This window comes from Canis lupus, chromosome 11 (genome assembly GCF_003254725.2).
Source record: "Canis lupus dingo isolate Sandy chromosome 11, ASM325472v2, whole genome shotgun sequence".
Classification (NCBI taxonomy): Eukaryota; Metazoa; Chordata; class Mammalia; order Carnivora; family Canidae; genus Canis; species Canis lupus.
Genome location: NC_064253.1, coordinates 50816072 through 50839495, shown reverse-complemented (window position 1 = coordinate 50839495; position 23424 = coordinate 50816072). Strand labels below are relative to the sequence as shown.

The following is a 23424-nucleotide window of genomic DNA, read 5'->3' as shown; positions in this document are numbered from 1 at the left end:
ACCCACCCGCCCCACCCCCGCCCCGCGCGGCTGCGGCGCGTGCGCCCGCGCGAGAAGACCTCCGCGGGCCGGTGGGCGCGCGCCCCGCCCAGTGCTCCTGAGCCTCGTGCCGCGGCCCTCGGGGCTCGGCTGGCGACCTCGCGTGGGGAGGAGGCGCTGAGGCAGCGCAGGAGGCCGGCGGCGGGCTCCGACACCTGTGGGTCCGGGTGCCAGTGGGCACCGTCGACCAGTGTCCGGCTCTGCGGCGCCGGGTCTTCTCGGCAGTCGGGCTGCCAGCGGCAAGGTCAGTGCTGGCCCAGAGGAGGCGTCCCGGGAAGGGGCTCCGCGGCGGCGGCTCTCGGCTCCCGGCTCCTGGCAGCCGAGGCGGCGCGTCCGGCCACCCGCACCTGCCTGGGGAGGTGAGAATGACTCATCCAGGCGGCCTTGGCCGGAGCCCTTCCCTCCGTCGCCAGACCCTGCTGCAGCGTGAGGGCCTCCGGGCGGGCGACCCGCGCGTTAGGGCGCTCACCTTGGCGGTGCCCCACTGCGGAGTGGCCAGATGAGCCTTCACAGAGTGCTCTGCTGGCCCAACTGTTCCTGTGCGCTGTATTCTGAGGTTATTGGTCCTCCATCCCCAGCAGCAAAACGTACCTTGATATGCCCCACTCTTTGCTGCCCAGCCTCATCCCTCAGACTACCCAATTAGCAGTTCTGAGGGCTGTAACGTGCATTATTACACCATACTAGGTGCTTTAAAGAAAGTGAGGGTAAGAAAAAGAATGTCAGAAGTCATGAATTCCCTAAAAGCTAATTATAAAGCAGTAACTGAAGAAATACAAATGATATGCTGAGGATTTTTATTTAAATTATTTTTTAGGGACACCTGGGTGGCTCAGTGGTTGAGAGTCTTGCCTTTGACCTAGGTCATGGTCCCTGGGTGCTAGGATCGAGTCCCACATCAGGCTCCCTGCTTCTCTCTCTGCCTATGTCTCTGCATCTCTCCCTTGTGTCTCTCATGAATAAATAAATAAAATAATTTTAAAAAATAAATAAATTATTTTTTAAATGTTTAGTATTTTATTTACATTTTTAATATACTTCATGTTTACAGATAAATTCACAAATACAGTTCACTTCATCCTGTGAGGGACACAAAGACAAACTTATTTTGTCCTTACCATCATGAAACTTAACAATAGAGAATAAAAAGTAGGTACACCTTTAAACAAAATGCCAGATACTAAACACTGTATATATGTTAAGTAATTTAAACTTCACAACATCAACATGAAGTACTGCATTTCATTGATTCGATTATACAGATGCAGAAAGTGAGGCACAGAGAAGTTAACCTAAGATCACATAGCTAATACACAGAATATAGGCATTTTTTACTCCAGAGGCCATTCTCCTAACCATTTGTTTCACTCTACTGCCTCCAGACCACCTTGAGGATATGCATCATCCTAAAGAAATAATTTTTTCAAGGTCATTAATTATGTAAATAATATTATTAAAAGATGTGTTATAAAATTCATGGTCCCATGTGAGGTATAATGTTTTGTTCATGAAGATTTAGGATAATGGTTATAAATTTGTTTGCTGTCATATCAGTGCACATAGAGATTCTTGGTACTGTCTCTGTAACATCTCTCCCTGTCTTTATTTCAGAGGCACCATTGCTAGTTAATTTTACATCTCACACATGAGAAAAAGGTAATGATAGTATTATTACTCACAAGGCCATAACTTCTCAGAACCTGTCTTAAAATAATATAGGTCTTCTTGCCTCTCCAATTTCCTAATACCATTTATTTAATGCTAGTTATATGACTACTTATGACACCACATCATCCATCTTGCCACCTGTGGGTATTGGCTTCTAAAGCTCTCTCAAAACCTAAAATAAGATAAAAAAAAATAAAGGGTCTTTTGCTGGTTGTTACAGTGTTTTATTAACGATAAGCACAAATACGTATCTTACCAAATGTGAATGTCAAATGTGAATGGTAATTTGTTTTCTAGATTTTTGAATTTACCTTGTGTAATTTTATAATGTAAATGTATAACAACATACCATCCAACCATGTATTTCCTTGAATTCTCTAGGCTATACTCACTGCATTCCTTGACTGTGCCCCTGCCTTATTCATACTGCCACCAACAGGTAGAATAGGTGAAGGGCCATGGGTTGATGAAGAGAATGATCCTATGGCACAGGATTGATCCCCTCCTTCAACATGGCTTAAGAATGACCAGGGAACAACCTTTTATGATAAACACATTCAACAAACTCAGAATAGAAGGGGAATTTCCCCAACCTAATTAAGGGCATCTATGAAAAACCCACCACCAATATCACACTTAATGGTAAAAGACTGAATACTTTCCACTTAGATCAAGAACAAGATAAGAATATTTGTTCTCGGGAGCCTGGGTGGCTCAGTAGTTTAAGTGCCTGCCTTCAGCCCAGGGTGTGATCCTGGAGTCCTGGGATCGAGTCCCGCATCGGGCTCCCTGCATGGAGCCTGCTTCCCCCTCTGCCTGTGTCTCTGCCTCTCCTCTCTCTCTCTCTCTCTCTCTGTGTCTATCATGAATAAATAAATAAAATCTTTTTTTAAAAAAGAATATTTGTTCTCACCACTCTTATTCAACATTGTATGGGAGGTTCTAGCCAGGTCTGTTAGGCAACAAAAAGAAATAAAAGGCATCCAAATTGGAAAGGAAATAAAACTAAAACTATAAACTTTGTTCACAGGAGACATGATCTTGTACATAACAAATTCTAAGAAATGCATTTAAAACCTATTAGAAATAATAAATTCAGCAAGCTTGCAGACTACGAGATCACTATACAGAAATCAGTTGTATTTTTCTACACTTGCAATGAGCAATCCAAAAATTGAATTTTTAAAAATTCCATTCTTGGGGGTGCTTGGATGGCTCAGATGGTTAAGCATCTGCCTCTGGGTCAGGTCATGATTTCCAGGTCCTGGGATGGAGCCCCATGTAGTACTCCCTACTCTGTGGGGAGTCTGCTTCTCCCTCTCCCTCTGCCTGTCTCCCTGCTTGTGCTCTCTCTTTGTCTCTCAAATTAATAAATAAAAAATCTAAAAAAAAAAAAGAATTCCATTCTTGGAGCACCTGGCTGGCTCAATGGGTAGAGCATGCTACTCTTGATCTCAGGATTGTGAATTTGAGCCCAACTTTGGTGTAGAAATTACTTAAAAATAAAATGTTAAAAAAAATGAATTAAAAAATTCCATTCTTAATAGTATCAGAATAAAATAGTAAATTTAACAAAAGAAGTATAAAATTTATACTCTGAAAACAATGAAAAAGTATTGAAAGAGATTAAGATCTAAGTAAAGATTTTTTTAAATCCCATGTTCGTGGATCAGAAGACACCATTATTAAGATGGCAGTATTCTTTTTTTTTTTTTTTAATTTATTTATGATAGTCACAGAGAGAGAGAGAGAGAGAGGCAGAGACACAAGCAGAGGGAGAAGCAGGCTCCATGCACCGGGAGCCCGACGTGGGACTCGACCCCGGGTCTCCAGGATCGCGCCCTGGGCCAAAGGCAGGTGCTAAACCGCTGCGCCACCCAGGGACCCCAAGATGGCAGTATTCTTTAAAAAAAAATAAAATAAAATAAAAGAAGGCAGTATTCTCTAGACTGATCTACAGATTCAACACAAAATACCTACAAGAATCCCAACTGACTTATTTTTAACAAACTGATTCTAAAATTCATATGGAATTACAAGGGATCTTGAATAACTAAAATAATCCTGAAAAAGAATAAAGTAGAAGGATTTATACTTCCTAATTTCAAAATTTACTATAAAGCAACAGTCAGTGTGTTACTGAATATGTCAATAAAGATAGACATATGTATCAATGAAACAGAATTGGGAGTCCAGAAATAAACCCATACATCTATGACCAACTGATTTTCAACAAGAGTGCCAAAACTATTCAATGGGATAAGAATAGTCTCTTCAGCAAATGCTGCTGGACAACTGGATATCCACATGCAAAACAGTGAAGTTACCTTACACCATATACAAAAATTAACTCAAAATGGACAAAGACCTAAACTTAAGAGCTAAAACTATAAGACTTTTAGAAGAAAACAAAGGGAAGGGATGCCTAGGTAACTCAGCGGTTAAGCATCTGTCTTGGATTCAGGGCATGATCCCGGGGTCCGGGATTGAGTTCCGCATCAGGCTCCCTGCTCAGCGGGGAGCCTGCTTCTCCCTCTGCTTATGTCTCTGCTTCTCTTTTTCTCTGTGTCTCTCACGAATAAATAAATAAAATCTTAAAAAGAAAACGGGAAAATCTTCATGACAGACTTAGCAATGATTTCTTGGATATGATATTAAAGGCACAGGCAACAAAAGAAAAAAACAGATAAACTGGATTTCACCAAAATTTAAAACTTTTGTGCATCTAAGGACACTATCAAGATTGTGAAAATATAGCCCATGGAATGGGATAAAAATATTTAAAATTATATATCTGATAAGGAATTTGCATCTAGAATATATAAAGAACCCCTACAACTTAATAACAAAAAGATAACCATATTCTAAAATGGGTGATATAGCCATTACAGTACATTGAGCTCCATAGAGACAGCACCGGGGCAAGTAAGACCCAGACAGGCACTGGGCGACTCTGTGCCTTGCTGAGGAAAATAATTAAACATGGGCAAAGGAGATCCTAAGAAGACGAGAGGCAAAATATCATCATATGCATTTTGTGCAAACTTGCCGAGAGGAACACAAGAAGAAGCACCCAGATGCTCCAGTCAACTTCTCAGAGTTTTCTAAGAAGTGCTCAGAAAGGTGGAAGACCATGTCTACTAAAGAGAAAGGAAAATTTGAAGACATGACTAAGGTGGACAAGGCCCGTTATGAAAGAGAAATGAAACTTCCTCCCCAAAGGGGAAACAAAAAAGAAGTTTAAGGATCCCAATGTACCCAAGAGGCCTCCCTTGGCCTTTTTCTTGTTTTGTTCTGAGTATTGCCCAAAAATCAAAGGAGAACATCCCGCCCTATCCATTGGTGATGTTGCAAAGAAACTGGGAGAGATGTGGAATAACACTGCTGCAGATGACAAGCAGCCTTATGAAAAGAAGGCTGCTAAGCTGAAGGAAAAATATGAAAAGGATATTGCTGCATACCGAGCTAAAGGAAAGCCTGATGCGGCAAAAAAAAAGAGGGGGTGGGGGGAGTTGTCAAGGCTGAAAAGAGCAAGAAAAAGAAGGAAGAGGAGGAAGACGATGAGGATGAAGAGGATGAGGAGGAGGAAGAAGATGAAGAAGATGATGATGATGATGAATAAGTTGGTTCTAGCGCAGTTTTTTTTCTTGTCTATAAAGCATTTAACCCACCCACCCCCCCGTACACAACTCACTCCTTTTAAAGAAAAAATTGAAATGTAAGGCTGTGTAAGATTTGTTTTTAAGGGATCCCTGGGTGGCGCAGCGGTTTAGCGCCTGCCTTTGGCCCAGGGCGCGATCCTGGAGACCCGGGATCGAATCCCACATCAGGCTCCCGGTGCATGGAGCCTGCTTCTTCCTCTGCCTATGTCTCTGCCTCTCTCTCTCTCTGTGTGTGACTATCATAAATAAACGAAAAAAAAAAATTAAAAAAAAAAAAGATTTGTTTTTAAACTGTACAGTATCTTTTTTTTGTATAGTTAACACACTACTGAATGTGTCTTTAGATAGCCCTGTCCTGGTGGTATTTTCAATAGCCACTAACCTTGCCTGGTCTAGTATGGGGGTTGTAAATTGGCATAGAAATTTAAAGCAGGTTCTTGTTGGTGCACAGCACAAATTAGTTATATATGGGGATGGGGTAATTTTTCATCTTCAGTTGTCTCTGATGCAGCTTCTATGAAATAATTGTTGTTCTGTTAACTGAATACCATTCTAATTGCAAAAAAAAGTTGCAGCTGTTTTGTTGACATTCTGAATGCTTCTAAGTAAATACAATTTTTTTAATTTAAAAAATAAATAAATAAAATGGGTGATGAATCTGATTTCCTCTCTGTGACACCTTTCACTGGCAGAGTCTCTTTTAAACCAAAATTTAGTCAGGCTCCTCTGAACTCTCTTCTCAACCAAGCCCTGACTTTTTGGCTTCTGCGTTCATCCCTACATTGTCCAATTTTAGCAAGAATCCTACTGAGTCAGTTTAACCAGAATCCCCCATCCTTGATATCTACTCACCCTCCATATCTGATTGGGTTCCTCATTTTCCACCATCCCACAGGTAAGGTTTGATCTCCCTGGCCTGCCTTCAGCAAGAATCCTGTTAGGTTGTTTTTCTTGATTACTGCCTTAGTTTTCTTTTAATTTTCCATCCAGTAACCCTGCCCCCTACTCCTTGGCTATAAATTCCCACTTTTCTTTGTTATATTTGAGGTTGAGCCCAATATCTCTCCTCTACTGCAAAACCCATTGTAGTGGTCCCTATACCTATTGTAATAGTCACCCTGAGTAAAGTCTGCCTTATTCTTTAACAAGTATCATGAATAAAAAAAAAAAAAAAAAAAAAAAACAAGTATCATGAATAATTTTTCTCTTTAACATCACACCTACTGAGTTCCTACTGAGGGACAGTAAGAACAAGCTGCAGGCAGTTTCAAGATTATGTCATTCCAGTTTAGCAACCCCAGAGGAAAGATAAAATATCTCTCTCAGCATCCGTATTTTAAAAAATCTAAGGGTAGCTCAGTTGGTTAAGGTCAGACTCTTGGTTTCGGCTCAGGTCATGATATCATGTGTCTGTGCTCAGCAGAAAGTCTACTTGAAGATTCTGTCCCTCTGCCCCTCCCCCTACTCATGCGGATTCTCTCTCTCAAATAAGTATATAAATAAATCTTTTTTAAAATCTAAGAGAAGGGCGCCTGGGTGGCTGAGTGGTTGAGGGTCTGCCTTCAGCTCATGGCGTGATCCCAGAGTCCCAGGATCAAGTCCCACATCAGGCTCCCTGCATGGAGCCTGCTTCTCCCTCTGCCTGTGTCTCTGCCCCTCTCTCTCCGTGTCTCTCATGAATAAAGAAATAAAATCTTAAAAAAAAAAAATCTAAGAGATTTCTCACAGAAGCTATGTGAAGGATGCATTTTCTAAGCTTAGGAAAATTTTATCTAGAGAATGCATACTAATGCCATATATTATGGCTTCGAACTATGTATGATGTCTTCCCCAGCACTAAAATGTATATTTTACTTTAGTACTTAAAAGGATCTACAAATAGCCAATCCTTACTGACCAAGGAAAAGTGTGAAAGGTGCCTAGTTCAACTGTAAATGGCATTCTGGTCATCTCTTCCATCTTAAAGCATTTCTAGGAAGGTTCTTGAACATTAGTCTGATGAAATTGTTAACCAGGATTGATATATTCAGTAAAATAATGGAACCATTCAGGCTGCATGCTACCAAGCTGCTGAATTTCAAAGGAAATAGATCTTGGCCTCCTCTTCCACTTCTGTCTTCATACTCCATACCTTACCCTTTTTCTTTTTTCTTTATTTTTTATTTAAATTTTGTTAGTTAACATATAGTACAAAATCGGTTTCTGGAGTAGAATTCAGTGATTAATCACTTACATACAACACTCAGTGCTCATCATAACAAATTCTGTCCTTAAGACCCATTATCCACCCACCTCCCTCCATCTCCTACTGCTTTTTTCTGAACTAACTCTGGCCTCTTAACAGATTTAGAATATGCTGAGTCCAGAATTCTGGTGGCCTGCTGCCTTTAAATTTTTTAATTTTAATAAACTTTATTTCTTAGAGCCATTTGGTTCACAGAAAATGAGCGCAAAGTACAAAGATTTCCCATATATCACCACCCCTGCAACACACAGAGACGGCCTCCTCCATTTTCTCCCATGATAGTGGCACATTTGTTACAACTGATGAACCTACATCAGTTTATCATCAGAGTCCACATTTTACATAAAGATCTTGGTATTGTATGTTCAATAGGTTTCAGCAAATGTATAATGATGTGTATATATCATTATAGTGTCACACAGAATATTTTCACTGCTCTAAAAATCCTCCATGCTCTGCGTATTGATTCCTCCCTCCCCCCAACCCCTTACAACAACTGATCTTTCTACTGTCTCCATAGTTTTACCTTTTTCTGGAATGTCATATAGTTAGAATCATATAGTATGTAGCCTTTTCAAATTGGCTTCTTTCACTTAGTGATATGCATTTGTGTTTCTTCCATATCTTTTCCTTTTGGAATTCAGTAAGTTATGGCTTCCCCACTAAAAAGTTACACTTTGATTCAATACCTCGTGGTATATCAAAAAGGTATTCATCTGGGATATGTTCTAAAGGATTTGTTCTTTACTCCAGTTTTCCCTAGGGTATTTTTGGCAGGGAGTCTTTATAGGACATCCATTTGAGTTGATGTTAATATATGTCACTACTTGGAATGTAGTTCTTGATTGGCAAGCTGAACTTACTCCAAATTCCTCAGGGCCCTCTTTTGTAACCCAGTTTATGTTTGGAAAATAGATCATTTTTAGATGGCTCACTCCTAGGGCATGGGATATGCATAGTCCCTGAGATACAGTGTGAGAGGTGTAAGAGTAGGACAAGTCAGTGAAAGGACAGGATTTATTCATGTTGAATCAGGGATCTATTAGAATTCTGATTGCAGGAAGTCTGAAGACCATTTGAGAAGGCCATATGAGAAGAGGAGTTTTGGATGAAGTTAATAAATGTCAAAGTAAAACAGAAAAGCTAACTCATTTTCAAGACGGTAAGTTTATTTTGAGACAAGGTTTGAGGTTTTGTAGTGGGCAATCAAATAGAAAGGCCTCAGTGTCAGCCTTCTTAGCATTTAAGATACTGTTATACAGTCCATTCACATTTATTGTTATTATTGATATGGTCGGATTTATGTCTGCTATTTTGATTTTTGTTTTCTATATGTTTCGTGTCTTTTTTTGTTCTCTTCCTCCTTACTGCCTTCTTTTACATTAAGTGATTATAGTGTATCATTTTTAAAAAAAAGATCTTAGTTATCTATTCATGAGAGACACAGAGAGAGAGGCAGAGACATAGGCAGAGGGAAAAGCAGGCTCCCCTCAGGGAACCCAATGTGGGACTCGATCCCAGGACCCTGGGATCATGACCTGACCCAAAGGCAGATACTCAACCACTGAGCCTCCAGGTTGCCCCTATAGTGTACTTTGTAATAAAGTTTTTTTCCATATGCTTAATTGTTTCCTCAAGACAAATTTCTAGAAATGGAATTATTGAGTCAAAAAATGGTACATTTTTAAGCCTTTGATATCTATAGCCAAATTTCTCTCCAGAACAGTTGCTACAGTTTACAGTCCCATCAACAAGGCCTTTATGGGTTGTTGACTGATCCTAGTTATCAGGATCATCTCTTGTAGAGTTTTAACTTAATTCATTATAACTGCCTCTTATAAAATATAGGTCCTGAAATTTGAGCTAAAATCTAGTAAATTAAAGCTGAGAGTTTAATGTGCAGAACTGAGGATCAGATGGGTGCCTGAGTCATTCAGTTAGTTAAGTATCTGCCTTTGGCTCAGGTCATGATCCTAGGGTCCTGGGATTGAATCCTGAGTTGGGCTCCCTGCTCCACGGGGAACCTGCTTCTCTCTCTCCCTCTGCTTGCCACTACCTTTGCTTGTTCTCTCTCTCTCTCTCTCTCTCTCTGTCAAATAAATAAGTAAAATCTTAAAAAAAAAAAAAAAAAGAACTGGATATCAGCTAAGAAATTCGCTTTCTTGTATTTAATACGTGGGGTTATTTAATGGTAATTAATTTTCATAATAAAATCTTGATACTAGAAGTATTAAATAATGCATAATAAAGTTGAGATAAAGCTTTTTATCTCAATTCCTAGTATGTCTCAATCTCAGAATGAGAATGAAAACAAGGGCCTATTCATCTGTTGGACTACATCCTCAGCCAAACTTAACATTAGAGATACATATCAGAAATGCTTTCTTTAAATAAAGCAAGTCATTCTGAGTTTGAGCCCTAGGTTCAGGTCTAAATTCTTAACACCCCAAGCTGGCTGCTTCGCCTATAGTGTGTACTATCAAGTTCTTTCTTTTTCTTGTAGTGATAGGATAATTTTGTATCTTGATAGTGTGGTGGTTACATAAATCTACACACGTGATAAAGTGGCTTAGAATCATATACATATTGTGTCAATGTTAATTTCCAGTTTTGATATCTTACTACAATTACATAAAACATAGCCTTTGAGAGAAATTGGGTAAGAGTACATGTACCTTTATACTATCTCTCTAATTACCCATGAGTCAATAATTATTTCACAATAGAAAATTTAGGGGTGCCTGGGTGGCTCAGTTAATGAAGTGTCTACCTTGGGCTCAGGTCATGATCCCAGGGTCCTGGGATCCACCCTGCATCAGGCCCCTTGCTCAGCTGAGAGTGTTTCTCCCTTTCCCTCTGCCCCTCCCCCTCACTCGTGTGTGTTCTCTCTCTCAAATAAACGAATAAAATCTTTTTTAAAACAAAATAAATAAAATAAAATTTAAAAAGAAAAAAAATTTTGATCTCCAAAAACCTTTTAAATTTATGTGTTGCATAGATATACATTCACATGGATTCAAAAATCTTGCTCTCTTCTTTTTCTCCACCCAACCCGTTATCACTACCCCATTTCTATTGCTTCCCTTTTCTTCTATCTCCTTCTAATGTGTTTTATATAAATACATGCAAATATGGATATATACTCTTATTTATCCACCTTTCCCACAAAAAGGGTATGTGTTAGTCTGAGTCCTCAGAAAAGCTGTTGCCAAGACAGAATTAAATGTAAGAATAATTCCTAGAGGTATCCCTGGGGGGCTCAGCGGTTTAGCGCCTGCCTTCGCCCCAGGGCATGATCTTGGAGCCCCGGGATCCAGTCCCGCATCAGGCTTCTTGCAGGGAACCTGCTTCTCCCTCTGCCTGTATCTCTGCCCTCCCCCCCCTTTGTCTATCATGAATAAATAAATAAAATCTTTAGAAAAAAAAAAAAGAATAATTCCTAGAGTTGTAATTATTGGGCCAAGGGAAAATGTATTTGCAATTTATAACAAATATTTCTAAAATTGTTCTCCTTAGGGATTGCACAATTTTGCACTCCCATCGGCAAAATATGACGTTGTCAGTTTCTTCTTACTTTGCCAAAAGAACGTGCTGTCAAACTTTTGAGTTTTCACAATCTACTGTGTTATGATTTTAATTTACATTTATCTTATCATGAGTAAGTTTGAATGTCTTTTAAGATTTTATGTGTTTATCAATGAGAGACACAGAGAGAGAGGCAGAGGGAAAAGCAGGCCCCATGCAGGGAGCCCAACGCAGGACTGGATCCTGGGTCTCCAAGATCATGCCCGGGCGAAAGGCAGGCGCCAAACCGCTGAGCCACCCAGGGATCTCCATCTTTTCATCTGTTTAAGAGTCATTAGTATTTATTTTTCTATGGACTGTTTACTTCCTTTACAAATATTTCTACTGGCTTATTAGGTACTTTTTACATATAAGAAGGGGTTAGCCTTTGTCTGTAAAAAAGATTTGCAATTGTCTTCAAGTTGTAATTTGTCTTTTGGCTTTTTTATGGTGCATTCTGCCATTCAAAAGATATTCTATGCAGAATAAATTAATCATTTATTTTATGGCTTCATAGTTAACTAGGAAGGCTTTCCTCTCTCCAAAGTTCTAAAAGAATTATCCCATGCATTCTTCTGGTACTTTAATGTATAAACTTTTTAGGTATGATTTTTAAAATTAAATCTGTTGATTTGAAATTTACCTAAGTGTATAGTACAAAATATGAATTCACCGATCTTTCTTGAAAAAACTATCCAATTGCCCTAAAGCCATTTATTTAAAAGATACATGTTTAGGGGTGCCTGACTGGCTCAACGGAAGAGCAAGCAACTCTTGCTCAGGTTAGTGAATTTAAGCCCCACATTGGGAGTAGAGATTGCTAAAAAAAAAAAAAAAAAAAAAAAATGATGATGATAAACTTTTAAAAAATTAAAAGATACATGTTTATTCTAATGATATGGAATGTCACCTCTATCATATTCTACTATGTATTTGTTCTATTTCTGGACATTTTCATCAGTTCCATTTATCTGTCTATCCACAAGTACCATAATGTTTTAATAATTAAGGCTATATGGTTTTTTATTATTTGATATCACTAATCTCAGTGCTATCACAGTTCTTCCTTTTGAGAGTTTTACTATTTTTGCTTACTTCCCACTATAAATTTAGAAATCAGCCTAATTGTCCCCTATTGGTTAAACCTATTGGTATTTTTATTGAGATCACATTAACGTAGGAGTGCCTGAGTGGCTCATTTGGTTAATCGTGGGACTCTTGGTTTTGGCTCAGGTCATGATTTCTTGGTGATGAGATCAAGCTCCCTGTGAGGCTCAGAGTTTGCTTGGGATTCTCTCTCTCCCTCTGCCCCTCCCCCCATGCTCCCACGTGCTCTCTCTCTCTCTCAAATTGAGAGAGAGCCGGCAGGGAGGGGCAGAGGGAGAGACTCTCAACAGACTCTCTGCTGAGCAGGGAGCCCAGCAGGGGCTCCATCCCAGGACCAATGAAATCATGACCTGAGCTGAAATCACGAGTCCCACCCTTAACTGACTGAGCCACCCACGTGCCCCAATAAATAAACCATTTTTTAAAAGATTTTATTTATTTATTCATGAGAGACACAGAGAGAGAGAGAGAGGCAGAGACACAGGCAGAGAGAAGCAGGCTCCATGCAGGGAGCCCGATGTGGGACTCGATCCCAGGACTCCAGGATCACACCCTGAGCCAAAGGCAGACAGACGCTCAACCACTGAGCCACCCAGGCGTCCCAATAAATCTTAAAGAAAAATCTTAAAGATCTTAAAGAAAAAAGAAAAAAAGAAAGAAAGAAAGAAAGAAAGAAAGAAAGAAAGAAAGAAAGAAGAAAGGAAGGAGGAAGGAAGGAGGAAGGAAGGAGGAAGGAAGGAAGGAAGGAGGAAGGAAGGAAGGAAGGAAGGAAGGAAGGAAGGAAGGAAGGAAGGAAGGAAGGAAGGAAGGGAAAGAAAGGAAGGAAGGAAGGGAAAGAAAGAAAGAAAGAAAGAAAGAAGAAAGAAAGAAAGAAAGAAAGAAAGAAAGAAAGAAAGAAAGAAAGAAATCACAATAATTTACAAGTTAACTTAGGAAGATTTTTTTAGTGTTCTTATCCCTAAGAATATGGTACATTTTTCTATTTGTTTAAGACTGAATTTATACTTTTGAAAATGTTTTAACATTTTTCTCAAAAAACTTTTGCCTGTTTTATTCCTAAGTATTTATTATTTTGTGTTGCTTTTGGAAAGGGGATTTTCTTTTCCAATATATCTTCTTTTTTCCCCCAATATATCTTCTGATTGTACATTTGTATATACAAAGGCTTTTGAATTCAGCCTATTAATTTTTGTATTCAGCCACCTTACTGAATTCTTTCTTTCCATTTCTCTCTCTGCCCCCTCAGTAGTAGTAGTAATAGTAGTGGTAGTAGTAGTAGTAGTAGTAGTAGTAGTAGTAAGTTTTGAGTTGATTATCTTCAGTTTTTCAGGCATACAATCATATCACTTTCCAATGATAGCAGTTTACTTTCATATTCCTAATTTTTTTAAGATTTTATTTATTTATTCATTATAGACATAGAGAGAGAGAGAGGCAGAGACACAGGCAGAGGGAGAAGCAGGCTCCATGCAGGGAGCCGGACAGGGGACTCGATCCCAGGTCTCCAGGATCGCGCCCTGGGCCAAAGGCAGGTGCTAAACCGCTGAGCCACCCAGGGATCGCTTCTTCTTCCTAATTTTTTATGCTTTCAATTTATTTCTATTTTCTAATTCTGTTAGCCACTGTATCCTCTACCAAGTGAAGATAATAAGAAGCCAGGTAAGCAGGTATTCAGAAGTGCCAGAAGAGAATGAGGATGCATCTTAGATTGGTATTTGTCATATTTTTTTCCATTGTAGCTATCAGTTGTGCCAGGCACTGTGTTAAACTCTTATTTTACAAAATTCCCTATAATGCTACAAGCACTTTATGATGTTTATACTACCACCATCCCCATTTTACAGGTAAAGGATCCTTTTTTTTTTAAGATTTCATTTATTTATTCATAGAGACAGAAAGAGAGAGAGGCAGAGACACAGACAGAGGGAGAAGCAGGCATCATACAGAGAGCCCAACGTGGGACTTGATCCAGGGTCTCCAGGATCACGCCCTGGGCTGCAGGCGGCGCTAAACCGCTGCACCACCGGGGCTGCCCTACAGATAAAAGATCTTAAACAAGGAAAAGTAAAAAACTTACCCAGATCACAAAGAAAGTGGCAAAACTGAGATTTAGATCCAGGTCTGTGTAATTCCAAAAAAACTACTCTTAAAAAAAAAAAAAAAAAAACTACTCTTAATTGCTAGGCTAATTGTGTATACCGGAGAATAGCATAAAGAAGTCTTTGCTATAACTTCTGGCCATAAGAAATCTGACTTGCTGAAGACCCCTACCTCTGACCTATGATCTGTAGTTTGGCATCCATACTCATTTATTGATGTGGTTGTATAAGCTCCCTAGGGTGTCCTTGAATGGATTACTAATTGCCATAGCCTCTGAAATGAAATAAACTTTTGTGTAGAGTATAGTTTTATTTTGTATTTTATAAGTGATGTTTGATAAGATAATGCAGTGTGCATAAGCAAAGACACAGGCTCATGTATGCCTGCCATTTCTTGCTGCCCCATTCATATGGAGCACTTGCAATGTCCCCATAAACACAGAATTCTGGTGGACCCATGATGTTGGGAATTGTTCAAGACCCAAAGTAAGTATAAGGTAAGCATATTATGAAAGTCACTGACTTCCATAGTGTGTTGCTAGATGTACACATATCAAGAAGTAAAATAAAACTAGAGTTAATTTTGTGCAGTGTTTCTATGTTTTGCTAAGAATGAAATACATATGCATGAGTTAGCTACAAAATATGAATTAAGTAATGTTGGTGATCCTACATAAGGGTTAAATGATCTGATATTTGCATTTAAAGCTGGCACTGTACAATACAAAGATTAACAGTAAAATTCAGGGTTATTATTTAAAGTTTTAAATGTTTATTTACTTAGAATAACATTAGACAAGGCAAAAAAAAAAAAAAAAAAAAAAAAACCAGGACAAGTCAGGAGAGGGGGGAAGTGGAGAATATAGTAAAAAGGAAAAGCTTTATATTTTAGTACCTTTTTTTTTTTAAGATTCTATTTATTTTTTCATGAGAGACAGAGAGGCAGAGACACAGGCAGAGGGAGAAGCAGGCCCCTTGCAGGGAGCCCCACATGACTTGATCTGGAACGCCAGCATCACGCCCTGGGCCAAAGGCAGGCGCTAAACCGCTGAGCCACCCAGGGATCCCCTATTTTAGTACCTTTAAAGACAATTTTTCCTACTCTTTGAACATAGAGCCAGCATTTTCATTTTACTCTGGATTGTACAAATTATGCAACCAGCCATTTTTTTTTAAAGATTTTATTTATTTGAGAGAGTGGGGGTGGTGAGGGAACAGCATAGGAAGAGGGACAAACAGACTCCCTGCTGAGCATAGAGCCTCATGCAGGGCCCCGGATCCCACGATTCCCAGACCATGACCTGAGCCAAAATCAAGAGTTGGATGCCCAACCGACTGAGCCATCCAAGTGCTCCTGTAACCAGGTATTTTTTTAACAAGCCTTCTAGTGATTCTGAAATAAGGGCGGGATTGAAAGCCACAGAAGCAAACGATCTTTTAAAGTTCTCGGCACTAAAAAAAATAAAAAAATAAAAAAAAAATAAAGTTCTCGGCACTGAGGCCTCAGGACCAAGAGCATTGGGTGGGCCGATGCTGCCCTCTAGTGTCTCTGGCTGCCATCTAGTAATACTCACTACATTTCTGCATCATAGTAATCTGCTATGTGAGGGCTTGTGGTCTTGCTGCCTGTTACCACCCTGCAGAGATTTCCAGGAAAATCTTAGCTCTTGAGCATTAATAAAAATGCTCATGTATAATGCTGTGTCAACACACAAAAATCTGAGAAGAAAACTAATTAAAAAGAAAATTAAGAAACAATTCCAATCACAATAGCATGAAAAAGGAATACTTAGGAATAACTTAACCAAGGAAACAGAGTTATTTAATAAGTAGAGAATCTCATTTTGTCAGACGAAAAGGTGCTAGAGATCTATTACCACAGGTAGGAGATAAGGGGTGAGTGAAATGGGTGAAGAGGATCAAAAGGTACAAACTTCCAGTTATAAAATATGTCATGGTGATAGAATGTATAGCATGGTGACTATAGTTAACAACACTGTGTTGCATAGTTGAAAGTTGCTCAGAATATATCTTAAAATCCTCGTCACAAGAAAAAAAATTTTGCAACCTTGTTAGGTGATGGATGGTAGCTAGAGTCGTGGTGGTGATATTTTTGCAATATATACAAATACTGAATCATGTTGTATACCTAAAACTAATATAATGTTATATGTCAATTGTACCTCAATTTTTTAAAGATGATAAATTTTATTTTATGTTTCTTAACATAATTTAAAATTTAGAATTTTTAATGTTGGACTTCTGGGTGGTTAAGCGTCTGCTTTCAGCTCAGGTCATGATCCTAGAGTCCTGGGATAAGTCCCGTGTCAGGCTCCCTGCTCAGTGAAGATTCTGCTTCTCCCTTTTCCTCTACCCCTCCTCCTGCTCGTTCTCTCTCTCTCTCTCTCTAATAAGTAAGTAAAATCTTTTTTAAAAATTTAATGTTGCTGATAAATAGCAGCAACCATGTTTCTCTGTCCCCAGTACCTAATATAATGCTTGGCAAATTTTAGGAATTAGGTAATATTTTCTGAGAATAAAACACAGCAGAATTTCATTAGGTTTGTTTGGAGGGACAAATTTAAATTAGTGGTGTGTCTTTGAGGATTTTCTTTAAGGGGCTCTGATATGACCCATAGTACACATGAGTCAGCAACTGTGAAGAGTTTCCTGAAGAAACTCTACTATTATAGTAATTGTGGCACTATAGCAAAGTCATGGAAGCAGAATCTGGCTTTGGCAAGTTTTCTGGAAACAAATAAATTTGAATTTATAGTTGTGCAGCACTCCAGAATCCACACAGGCTTTTCATGTACTTCATCTCCTTTGTTTGAGTACCAAATCAGTAAATAAACCTGTAGGAAAGGCCTACTCTGCAAAAACACATAAAATTATCTTTGGCTCTAACTCCTGAGTCTGGAGACAGAGGAACAAGGGTGAATGAGTTGCTGCAGAGGAGTTAGGAGCAGATGGTTTTAATGGCTTAGTAGGATGGCAGTGGCTGTGGGTTATCTGTAAGGTAAAGAGTGCACTGGTTGGAGCAGGTGCAAAGTTTGCACAATCTAATGGCTTTCTTGTGGGCAGGAGGTTAGACTAATGGGAGACTGAGAACTGTTTCAGCAGTAAAAAGGTGGCAGCAGCAGCTGCAGGAAGCAGAGCTGGTTGGGGAAGAGATACAATATTCTGTTCACTCTCTCTTCATCCCATTGGTGAGGAAGGGAGTGTCCTAGGGTTCTGGAGGTGACTGAACTCACAACACTGCACACTGGACCTATGAGATTGACAGCAGTTTACTAATCACATATATTCCCAGCCTAGGGAAGGAGGACACCAAACACCATGCAACATCACACTGCTCTCAGGAGTGGAGAGAACAAACAGGGCCTTTAGGAGACAGGCTTTGTAATAACAAGACGATGGGGTGACGGTTGGTTCTCATGGGAAGATGTGATTGGCAAATAATTCCACAGGCTGCAGGGGCATGAAGCCCATTAGGCTGCGGGAGAGTCAGGTACAGCCAGTCCAGCTGATAGGGATATTAACAAAGTAGGGGGCCTTTCCTGCTGGGTGAGGGGCATTTCTGGCAAGAGTTGAACTCATAGTTATAACTTTGGAATCCCATAAGGCTCAAAGATGTCAAGGCAACACATTAAATTTTAGGCCTCCTAATAAATATATAGCAATAATAAAAGATTAAGGGTGCCTGAGTGGCTCAGTTGGTTAAGTGTTTGCCTTTGGCACAGGTCATGATCCCAGGGTCCTGGGATTGAGCCCTGCATCAGGCTTTCTACTCATCACCCTGCTTCTCCCTCCTCCTCTGTCCCACCCTCTGCTCATGCACTCTGTCTCTCTCTCTCTCTCTTTCAAATAATAAAATCTTTAAAAATAATAATAATAAAAGATTAAGCTACTTTGTAGGTTTCCTGACACAAGCTGCTTTTTATTTGTATATTCATGATATTTTATTTGTATTAAATTATCATTCATTGCTCTTTGGTAGAAAAAGTCTTGTTCTTGAATTATGGAATTTTTAAGTTCAAGAAAGTTATTGAAGGAGCTCAAATCCATCCCATGTTTAGGGAGGAATATTCCTAAATCATCTTAAATGTAAAGATCTATTTTGGTTTGAAGACATAATAATAAGGTCTCTAAAAAATAACGTAGTATTTTGTTTCTTTGTCTTAAATAATTTCCCAAATATTCTTTTTTTTTAAGATTTTATGTACTTATTCATGAGAGACACACAAAGAGAGATAGAGACATAGGCAGAGGGAGAAGCAGGTTCCCTGTGGGGAACCAATGTGGGACTCAATCCCAAGGACCCCGGGATCACAACCTGAGCCAAAGGCAGATGCTCAACCACTGAGCCACCCAGGCATCCCAATTCCCCAAATATTCTTAGACCTAGGGGGAAAAGCCTTCATGCTAATGGGTTTTTTGGTTAACAGCCTTATCGAGACGTAATTCACACATCATACAATTGGCCAACTTAAAGTGTAAAATTCAGTGTTTTTTAAAATATATTCAGAGTTAGGCAACCATCACTACTCTCAATTTAAGAATACTTTCATCACCCCAGAAGAAACCCCATATCCTTTAACCATCCCCCTCAACCTTTCCATATACTACAACCCTAGGCATTCACTAATCCACTCTGTCTCTATAGATTTGCCTACTCTGGACATTTCATGCAAATAGAATCATAAAACATTGGTCTTTTGATACTGGCTTCTTTCACTAGCAGAATATTTTAAAGTTTCACCCATGTTGTAGCACATATCAATATTTCATTTATTATTATGGCTGAATAATATTCTATTATATGGATATACCACATTTGTTCATCCATTCTTCTATTTATAGGCATTTGGGTTGTTTCTGCCTTTTGGCTGTTATGAGTAACAGTTATGAACATTCATGTGCAAAGTTTTTTGTGGACACTGGGCTTGTCTCTTTACAATTCATACTCACTGATATGAGCCCTCGTGGGTCCCAATCAAAAGTCTATGGTGTTTACCAGAGCCTCTCCTCCTTATCAGGACCTGACTCCAATCCTTGTTCCCTCTATCCTATAAATCTGTGAAATTTTCTGCTCAGCTTTTCAGCCTCTTGGCTCTTGTCATTGACAATAGCCTTAAGTTTTGGAAAAGACAGCACTAACTGTCACACTCACCTCTGAAAACTTTTCTTCTCACCTGAGTCTTGGCCTCATAATTCCTCACTGCTTTAGTATTACCTTCAAACAGATTTTTTAAAGTTTTCATTTAAATTCTAGTTAGTTAACATACAGTGTTAGATTAGTTTCAGGTATACAATATAGTGATTCAACACTTCCATACAACACCTGGTGCTCAGCACATGTACTCCTTAATCCCCATTGCCTATTTAACCCATCCCACCACCCACCTCCCCTCTGGTAACCCTCAGTTTGTTCTCTATAGTTAAGAGCCTATTTCTTGGTTTGCCTCTCTCTCTCTCTTTTTTCCCCTATGCTTGTTTTGTTTCTTAAATTCCACACATGAATGAAATCATATGGTATTTGTCTTTCTCTGACTTATTTCACTTAGCATAATGTGCTGTAGCTTTATCCATGTTATTTACAAATATTTTCTCACAGTCTGTGCCATCATGCCTCAAACAAATATTTTTTAAAAATTTGTCAGGCTTTTCTAGTAGCTCTCAGCAGAAGAGATGGTCTGAATAAACAATCTGTCATTGGATTGGCAGCTCCCTAATTGTTTACCTTGACATCCTTTTTGAAACTATAGAAGTGGCATATTCAGAAAAATGGAAAATAACATACTTATCAACTTTACTTCTCTAACAATCACTGCCAACAGTATGGGCTCTTGGGATCCCTGGGTGCCTCAGTGGTTTAGTATCTGCCTTTAGCCCAGGGCGGGATCCTGGAGTCCCAGGATCGAGTCCCATGTCAGGCTCCCGGCATGGGCCTGCTTCTCCCTCCTCCTGTGTCTCTGCCTCTCTCTCTCTGTGTCTATCATAAATAAATAAATCTTTAAAAAAAAAAAAACAGTATGGGCTCTTTCTTTCTGGTCTTTTTTCTTATGGGTACATTTTTACACAGCTATACTTGTGATACTCAAATAATTAGACATGCTTGGTTTTTCACCTAACCTTATCTCGTCAGTGCTCTACCTAACTACTTCTCATTGTAAATATCATTTTTCCCAAAAGGTATTAAATACCAGTTTTTCATTCTCTAGAGAAGACCTACAGCTCTTTCTTACACCCCAGTGAACCACCTAGCCTATGCAGAAGAAACTAATGATGGATGGAAAATAGAGTAGCCTGCTCTGCTCATCCTGTTGGTCATGGCTCACCAAGTTTGACCAGTGTAGCTGTGGAGCCAAGATGCCAGGTATGAGGGGGCAAGAATAGGAGGTCTGATCAGAATTAATAATACCTTAGCTATGGAGACCTGACATTCAGCCTATTTTAGCTTCTTCCTGCCCTCTCACTCTGCTATGAGTCCTCGAAGTCTGTCAGTTATCAGCTCTTTGCTCTAATCCCTCCTCTGCTTCAGTGTGCTCAGTACACCCACCCTACTCTTCAGCATCCATCCAGCAATAGTACTAGCTTCTGCCTAAGCCTGCTATTTAGGAGATGGCCTGTCTCCTCTGCCCCTGTGTTAAAGTTTTCCTGTCAAGTTGTACTTAAGGCATGTCTTCCTATTCAACACCTGTCTGACTGGTGGAGCAGGTGATTATGAGTAGTATGTTATGGGTATATATATATATATATATATAATCAAAAAAATTTTAAAGAAAGAAAGAGGGGAGAGAGAAAAAAAGAAATAAGGACACTTTGACATTTGATATCCCTTCCTCCATCTACTAGGAATGGTCTATGCCAAAGATTACCTGATTTGCGCAGGACGTGTTTAGAGAAGTGGCTCTCAACCTTTTTTTCTGCCCCAATACATTTGACAAATGATTTTCAAATGATCAGTATGCTCCAGTGCACAATTTCTAGCATAGATGCTGTAACTCTACCCCTTTCTCTCCCACACAGCCAAGAACATCTGAAGGGAAGTGACTAAAAGTAGCATATTATAGAGATAAATTTAAATCATCTTTATTTTTCATTGGATGAAACAGTCACAGATTTTGGCATATTATTTGGTGAAAAATCACCAAGGTTGAAAAACACCGCTTTGGAGAAAAGTAGTTATTCTTCTTATGAGAAAACAATTACTAAGAATCTTCTGATGAACAGCACAGATCTGTGTTGCAACTCAATTTATGGTTGGTCATAAGCAAGCTAATTTTGTGATAGATTTTACCTTGAACATAAATTAAACTTCCAGCTCCATGATTAAGCATTATGCCTTTCTCACTCTAATAAAGCAGGTAGTTTATTGGTTCTTCAAAATCCCAAGCCTGTTTATTATCCAGTGAAGTCATATAATTCTCAGAATCAGGAATCTGACTGTACTTTTGCTCCCCACTGACTGCCCAAAGGCCCAGTATTGTCTCCAGCCCCTAATCTTGGGTACTTTTGCCAGCTTAGAATTAAGGTTGTTTGGGAGAAACAGGGAAAGAGCAAGGAGGGGACAAGCCATCTCCCAAAGGAGAAGGGGCAATTATTTATTAGGCATCTCTACTGGACGCATACCGCAATACAAATTCTTTGCCCAAACTTAAGAAGAGCTGTAAATATAAAAAGACATCCTAGGATACTCGAGGGATTTTCTCGGACATGAGAATGATGGCTAATGTTATGAGTCCTTCCCAAATCCCAGGTGGTTAAATCAATTTGTGGTCTTCATATTTCCAAGGGATAGATGCAGATGACTAGGAATGGCTAAACAGCCTAAAAATCTTTCGGCAGTTATCTAGAGAGTTAATAGCAGAAAGCCAATGTCAACTTTAGGGTTTAGTTTGGTTGTAAATAGTCCTCCCAAATGGATACTCTAGAGGGGTTTTACCCCTTCTGGTTCAAAATTCAGCTTTTCCCATTCTGTATTAAATTGTGTCCCTTTTTCAGTATAAAAACTTGTGCTAACCTAAAGGTGTTTTACAGTTTACTACTTTGTAGTAATGCAATGCCATATAGGAGTAAAATGTTTATAAAAGATTTATAATTTTTGATAAAGGAAAACTTAAAAGTTTTATAGCATTTGTACCTAAGATAAAAAATCTTTGAGGGTAAGGTGTATATCTGCACAAGGGCTTGAGGAAAATGTGCAATACAAATGAGAGAATATATTGTTACTGAAACTGTTTCTTACAGGTACCTTTTAACTACCATGCTGTTGGAAGCCAGATTTTTAGATGGTAAATATCTTAGACTAGCAGACATCTGTTGCAACTACCCAACTCAGCCATTGTACTGAGAAACCAACCATAGACAAATGGACATGACTATGTTCCAATAAAACTTTATTTACAAAATAGGCAGCTTGATATCCAAATTGTACATTTTCATGAAGCATGCCTTTATTATAGGTAATTGTCATGTTAAAGTGTGACTTAAAATGTAAGTGTTCAATACAAATTTGTGTAAATAAAGCACATAATTTTTCACCCTACACACACAAAAAAGAGTAGATCTACCATATTCATTGATGTAGTTAGTGGTCATTTTTTCCCCATGTGATGGTTGTGACAACCAGAAGTCAGCTAAAACACAGCTTTTTGTTAGAGGACCTGCAGCAATGTTCCTGGTTTGCACAGAGGCGTCTATTATGTGGAAATACAGAGAGTAAGGAGAGAGGTGCTCCAGAACTAGGGCATGGGGCAGGGTTCAAAGTCATTTGGTTTCCTCCCCCTACTTTCCCACAGCCCACTCTCCCAAGTTTGTTGTTCTGATTCTGGATTTGTGGGCAGTTGTTTTGGGTTTTTTTTTTTTTAAGGATTTTATTTATTTATTCATGAGAGACACAGAGAGAGAGAGGCAGAGACATAGGCAGAGGTAGAAGCAAGATCCATGCAGGGAGCCCGATGCAGAACTCAATTCTGGGACTCCGGGATTATGCCCTGAGCTGAAGGCAGACACTTAACCACTGAGTCACCCAGGC

The 23424-nt window shown here is 39.2% G+C and overlaps 1 protein-coding gene, 1 long non-coding RNA gene and 1 pseudogene across 2 annotated transcripts in view; 2 read left to right on the top strand and 1 right to left on the bottom strand.

Annotated features, from left to right (window-relative positions):
* PHF24 (PHD finger protein 24) overlaps nucleotides 1-600 on the bottom strand; it is a 171062-nt gene extending 170462 nt beyond the window's left edge. The window contains exon 1 of the mRNA XM_049116218.1: nucleotides 509-600. The gene's annotated coding sequence lies outside the window, so the exon portion shown is untranslated. The remainder of the gene's footprint in view (nucleotides 1-508) is intronic.
* On the top strand, nucleotides 80-23194 carry LOC112649985 (uncharacterized). Its single transcript, XR_004803881.2, has 3 exons — nucleotides 80-283; nucleotides 20609-20763; nucleotides 22638-23194. It is a non-coding gene; the product is annotated as an uncharacterized LOC112649985 (long non-coding RNA).
* LOC112649978 (high mobility group protein B1-like) lies at nucleotides 4626-5350 on the top strand (annotated as a pseudogene).
* Nucleotides 23195-23424: the final 230 nt, after the last annotated feature.